This window comes from Pipra filicauda, unplaced genomic scaffold, assembly GCF_003945595.2.
Source record: "Pipra filicauda isolate LSUMZ 115617 unplaced genomic scaffold, ASM394559v2 scaffold813_size76197_pilon, whole genome shotgun sequence".
In the NCBI taxonomy this organism is placed as follows: domain Eukaryota; kingdom Metazoa; phylum Chordata; class Aves; order Passeriformes; family Pipridae; genus Pipra; species Pipra filicauda.
Window position 1 is genome coordinate 27,641 of NW_024104991.1, and position 7,020 is coordinate 34,660.

Sequence of the window (7,020 nt, forward strand, 5' to 3'; positions counted from 1 at the left end):
AAAGATACATGTTAGCAAGATAATCAAATTAATGAGGAATAAGACACATAGATAAAAATAAAATGTAAGAAATGAAACTGTGATAGAAAAGAGTTGGGAAAAAAATAAAAAAAGAAGGTATTGTTTGCTCATATCTAAAAATAACTGCATTCATTTTTGTCCACAATTAGAATTACCTTACCGTCATAAATGACAACCTTCCATCACCCTTCCAGTAAAGTGACCTACAGTGACGACATTATGACACAGGCATTCCAAAATGTCAGTGCGAAAAGCAAGCACAGAAGTTTCTGTGTAGTGTTGCATATTTCAGGATCTAAGAGATCTAGGCGAACTGGTGCTTGAGAACAGGTAAGCTGCTTTCCAGCTTGGGATGGATGGGCACACTGTGAGCAGGGAATTAATAAAATGTCACTGGTAGTGAACAAGATAGAGAACAAAGATCTGCAATTCAGCCCCATACTTCTGAACTGAACTTGTGAAGTTGAATTACTGTTCATGCTTTTCCTTTACCTTTGTTGTCCCAGAACTCCATTGTCACAAATGGTGGAAGCTGGTTATATATGTCACTTAAGACAGGTATTGTAGGAGGTTTTCCCCTACTCCCTCTACATTTCTAGACAATTTTCCCTTTCTACTTTGAAAAAGACATTTGTCTTTTCCTTATTCTACTGAAATATTCTTACAATTACTCTAAAAAATATTATGAACAACAAATTTAATGTTAAAGAACCTATCAGACTCAGTATAAGATCAAGGACCATAACCTAGGCATCATCTTTGACTCAGCCTACCCTCCAGAGCCTCATAACCCAGCTACATCTAATTTTTGTTGATTCATTCTGCATAATAGCTATAAGATACCATACTCCTCTCTGTCTCTGCAGTTAAAACTCTCCCTAGATCCTCATCATCTCATATCTTGCTTATTGGAAAGTCTTATTTTTCAGCTTTGAGAGATGATCTTGCCTCATGCAAATCTATTCAGAATGCTACTGTAAGGAATATTTTCCTAGCTCATTTCTTTTCCCTTTATGTCCTTCCACTGTTTTTTCTATCTCATCAAATATACACTATTTGTCTTTATTAGCAGGTACCCTGGTGGCCAATCCTCACACTATGTACCTACACTTCTGTTTTCTATGAGCCCAAGCCTGCCTACCTTCATCACTCTTGCTACATTTTTCAGCAAGCAATTTCGGGCTTACTCTTATGCTGCCTTTCACGCCTGGGAGGATCTCCTTTAAAAGCCCCCTAGAGCTATCTTGTAATCCACCATCAATTCTCTTCCTAAAACCGTTTTTGGCCATGATGCATAAAAGAAACCAAAGCCCCTAAGGAATTGGTGCACTAAAACATAGTCTATATTGCTAAGCAATGTTTGTCTCATGATCTCTTTGCAGTGCTGTGTTTTCATCATGCATTCAATGCATAGGCTGTCATCTCAACTGAGGCAAGAAAATACTTTAGCTCTACCTCACACCTCATAGCTGAGAAGGGTCATAACTGACTGTTTGGATTCCTAGGCATCAGCAAAGTACAGACAGCAGCAGATGATGCTACTCTAGTATTTTTAGTACTCAAGCGTTCTCTACCATTAGGTGTCCATTTCTTACCATAATTTTACTTTTTTCTTTCAATGTATATTGAAAGAAATTAAAATGCCAAAAATTGTATATTGAAACAACCAATTTGATTGGAATAGTCTGATTTGCAAAAAAACCAATTTTTTTTAAGTAAAACAATTTTCAGTTGTTGGGTAAGTAAGACCCCTTTGGATATGTTATAAACTCCACTGTCTAAGCTAGTCTCTATATGTAGACAAGAGAGGGAAGCTGTCATGAGGGTATACTCCTGTTTGTATCTTCTGCTGTAAAAGAGTCAGTGTGTGACAGTGTTTAATGTCAACAGGCATTTAAAGTTAAATTAAATTTTACCTATCTTTTTCCTTACATTCTGTACCAAATGCAACAAATAAGGTCAATGCCAGATAATTGTCAATTTTAAAGCAAACGTTAGAATGTGTTTATGTCAAATCAAGCTGCAAGGATTAAGACCACTGAATAAGGATATTGTGACAGCCAAGACTTAGTCTAAATCTTTCCAGATTTCTCCCTGGATTTCCTTTCCCTAGGTAGGGGGAAGAGGTTGTTCTACATCAAGATTTTGTCTCTTTATGGAATCAGGATGCAAGCAGGAACAAATTTATGTCTGGTGACTGGGAAGATCTCCTAAGTTGCCTAAAGAAATGAAACCTCTTCAACCTATAAACCTTTACTTTAATGTCAAAAAACCCCCAAAACCAAAAAAACAAACAAAATCAACAAGCAGGCTACAATAGTCTACAAAATAATCTCTGCAAATAATTTTCAATTTTTGATAATTTCAAGAGAAATGTTATATGAAAACAAGTAACTCAAAGGCAATAACTAATGAAAACTGAAAACTCTTTCCTCAAGTCCTCGTTCCAAACTTGGCAGTACAACTATTTCTTTTCATAGTAGCAGAAGATATTTCAGTCATAGATAAAAGGCTTTATATGTCTGTCATATAAATTAAGTGCAAAAACATAAAAAAGCTCAAAACGTTAGCATAATAAACACTGTAAACTTTGCAAAAGAAGGATTCTCCTAGAGAAATTTCTAAAGGAATTTTAGTCTCTGGATATAGTATAAATAATATGCATAGCATGCTAAGAAAAACTGAAACTAAGAATGATCCTAATATTATCATGAAGATAAATAAGGTGAATTTTACGGTTTTCGTCATATCCATTGCAGATATTTTTTAAAAATTTTTTAAAAGCAGAGAGTACATGCTATTTCTAGCACAAAAGTCCAAAATGTAAGACTTATGGGATAAGAAGAATGGACAAAATTTTCACTTATATTACCTGCAAAATATGCCCAGGCCATTATTGCATCTGGCACAGACGAGGAAACTACCATTATGCATCAGTTATCTGTTTAGCAGTTTACAGCTCCAGCTATTCCAAGGAAGTCACAAATCCACTAGCTAGCGTAAAGAACTACATTCTTTGCTTGGTACTGTGATTTAGTGTGGAAGAATTCATAATGTCTGTGTAGCCAGGCAGCTGGTTACAAATATCTGAGGTATCTTAAATGTGTAGATAATGTTGCTTTAGTTCATTTGAAACTTATGCTCCCTAAAATAATTAAAGATTGACCTTTTTCTTATGAAACCATATCTATTCCACAAGTCCAAGAAATGAACTTGACAATGCTAGTAAGAAATGATGTTTTTGACTGGTATCAATCCACTATAGAAGGAATTAAGGAAATCACTGCAATTTCTGCTCTGCTGCTATGCTAGACAAACAGATTACAGGAAGAAGGTAAATAGAAATTCTGTTTTGCAGATGACCCTAAATATTTCAGAGTAGCAGATGCAAGGTCAAGGCAGACCTGCCTGGTAGCCCACCCACACCACGCCCCTGCAGCCTATGATTGGCCTGGAAGTCCATCACCCTGTCCTGGAAAGCACTAAGTGGTCAGTGACTGGATATCCTGCCTGGGAGGGAAAACTAAACTATGTAATATGAGACTCCATGTGAGTCCCTCTCTGCTTCTTCCTGTCTTCTCTTCTGCAACCTGAACCATGTGAACCAGTAACCATTCCTCTTCTCTCTCTTTTCCTCTGTCTCTTCTCTTTCCTGCAACCTGAACCATGTGAACCACCAGATCTTGTACGGTAACCATTTTTTTCTTTCCCCTCTCTACTTCTCTCTTTGTTTAGCCTTTTAATCTGTTTTCTTCTTTTAGTCTTTCCCTTCTCTTGTAACTTAAAACTAATGAATTGTGTTTTACTAAAGCTAGTATATTGATTGTTTTTAGTAGGTGTTTTCTGTGTAATGGGTCTTTTTGCTGAATGTTCTAGTGAAATGTATTTTTCTTGGTTGTATTTTACTCCTGTAAAACCTTTTGCCAAAATATCTTATTTTTCTCACTAAATTCAAATAATTTCTCTTAAAGAAGAGTGTGTGACTCTTTCTCTGGATGCTAATTCGAGGTTATAATGAACCAAAAGGCTTTTAAAAGGTCCTAAATAAAATGTAACTGCTCTGGGCATCTTGTAGTTTAAAATACAGAGTGTAACAGGGCCTATAAATGGAATTTTCCCAATGAGAGGGTCAGAATATTAAAGCGTTGCTTAAAATTTGCTTAGTTTAAACTCACTTGAGACCACCCATCTGATGACAATTACAATTCAACTCTTTGCCAAGAAATTATGAAAACAAAACTGTTCTCTATCCAACATAAAGAAACTCTTCTGTCTAAGTAGCAATACTTATGTGAACTAACAGACTTATATTTTCAGCTTCAACACATTTCTTATTTCCAATACCTGATGCAGGATGTTTATTATTCTTTAAATTAAATAAATCAGCAACCGGTTCTCAGGTATCTGTTTACCGCACGGAAAAAAAAAAGAAAGAAAAAAACAAAACAAAACCATAAAACTACTGAATTCATTACTGGTTTGGGTGGCTTGCTCCTGATGCCTCCTATAAGGACGAATGTCGTTATATTGCTGCTTAGTTAGTCAAAACTTCCAAAAGTACTTTGTTATCAAAAGCAATTCTCATAAAACCCTTCAATAATTAATGTTTTTTGTTCCAAATTGCAATTTTCAGTGCCAAGGTAGCATCCTCAAACTGACTTAGAGAGTGCACAGCTGATAACCAGTAGGGAAAATGGCAGAATGACCCAATTTTTATGCTCTACTAAGCAGAAAAGTTTGGTTTAGCTTTCTATATGAGAAGGTCAATAAAAATAAAAAATAAACCCCTGAAAAGTCATAAATAACTCCTTAAAGAAGAGGAAATATCATCCCAACACAATTTTAACATCCTGTTAATGAGAATACGTAACTGAAACCAACAACACAAAATGCGATGGGCTTAAAATTGTGTTGAACTGCTGAACAAAGTAAATACAAATAGCCTAAGTCCATATCCAAAAGAAGAATGAGACGTAACATACAAGTTGCCCTCATATTGGATATTTCCAGGTGCATGAAATTTCTCTATGTATCTGCAGTTTAATTGCTGAACTCAAGTGTAGAAAATCCATACTTGGCTCCAATATAATGAATGAAGAACCCAAAGATTTGGTGTAACATAATTTCCAAAGGGTGCTCAAATTTGACTGGTGCATAGCAAGCCACAGTTATTGAGATGCTCCATAACTGCAGTTGGAACAGGTTTTATCTTTTAGAAAAGGACAAAAGAGTAGAGAGAGCCACAGTTTAGCTATGATACAGTGACCAAATGATTTAAAAAATGTATATTTTAACTAACCCTTAGCCAAAGGTGTTGCAGCATACCACAGTCACTGGACTTCAGACTACACAAAAGTAGATGTATGACTTTTCTAAGAATTGGCAATTCCATAGAAATAAAATCAACATCTATGTGTGCAGCGAGTAAGTATAAAAGAAGCACTACTCTCTACCTGATATTTAAGGGACATCTCCTAGGACACATTTCTGAATTCAATTTACTCTAAGGGTCATCTATTTTTTTAAGCTTGTGCTTATATAATGTAACACTCACAATGTTAGGGGCAAGATTTGGCTACGTTTGCCAGTGGTTTGCACAATTTGATGGACCTAAATCTGCCTTTGAATACCCTTGTCCCCCTGACTCAAGTGTAGATTCATCTGTTGCTATCAAATATGTAGGTACTATGAAGAAATTTATCATTTTCCGATATGAATCAAATCGTAAACACAGACATAGGAGGAAGACATAGAGGAAGATAGTAATGTGGAAACTTAGCATAGTTTCACTCAGACTTAAAAGCAAAGGAAATTGCAAATAAGTTGTTATATTCTGCTATATTCACTCTTAATAAGGTAGTACAGGTTAGAAAAATACAGTGTGAATACACTTAAGGAGCCAGAGAAGTGACACATTTACTATCATACGTAGAGTGCTGTCATGATTTAATCCCAGCTGGCAACTCAACCCCACACAACTGTTCTCTTACTCCTCCCTGCTAGGAGTGGAAAAAAATCAGAAGGGTAAAAGTGAGAAAACTTTTGGGCTGACAGTTTAATAGGTAAAGCAACAGCTGCTTTTGCAGACAGCTAGAGGCAAAGCAAAAGAAGGAATTGATTCCCCATTTCCCATGGACGAACATGTGTTCAGTCACCTCAAGGAAAGCGGGGATGCACCACACCTAATGGTGACTTGGGAAGACAAATTACTGAATGTTTCCCCTCTCCTTCTTCTTCCCCCAGTGTTACATGCTGAGCATGTCACCATACAGCATGGGATGAAGAACACAATCCTTTGACCATTTGGCATCAGCTGTCCCAGTTGTGCCGCCTCCCAACTCCTTGTGCACCCCCAGCCTGCTCACTGATGGGGTGGGGTGAGAGGCAGAAAAGCTCCTGACTCTGTGTAAGCACTACTCAGCAACAGCTAAAATGTTCCTATGTTATCAACACACTTTTCATCACGAATTCAAAATATAACACCATACAAACTCCTAGGAAAAAAATTAACTCTATCTCAGACAAAATAAGTACAAGTGTATTAGATTATAAATATGTATTGCAATCTTTCTAGTTGCAAAACTGAAAAGAAAGAAATCAAATTATTTCAGGTCAATCAAGGGAAAAATATCCTTGAACTCCAGACTGTACTTCTGTCTTTCATTTGGTTGCACATTTAACTGAGAGAAAAATGTGTCCCATATGGATCATTGCCAAGTTACCTGGACATTTTTTGAGTCAAAATGGACTTCAGAATTCCACAAAGAAGCCAAATGACCATCCATACATATGCTTACATGCAAACATCACTGTGCTCACTATAAATTACTCCTTTCTATCAAATGGGCATCTGTATTCTGTCATTTATATCCTCAGCATGAATTTAAGATGTCCTCCTATTTTTTGCTGTACTCCACAATTATGGCAGTAAAATTATAAGTCACCAGAGGAGGACTCTACTTAGGGAGGAAATCACACAAGCTCTTAACCAGATGCAGA

The 7,020-nt window shown here is 36.4% G+C and overlaps 1 long non-coding RNA gene across 1 annotated transcript; it reads left to right on the plus strand.

The window, feature by feature from the left end:
• The first annotated feature begins 275 nt into the window (after positions 1-275).
• LOC113992983 lies at positions 276-6,538 on the plus strand. The gene is made up of 3 exons (XR_003542436.2): positions 276-351; positions 3,380-3,510; positions 6,265-6,538. It is a non-coding gene; the product is annotated as an uncharacterized LOC113992983 (long non-coding RNA).
• The last annotated feature ends 482 nt before the right edge of the window (positions 6,539-7,020 follow it).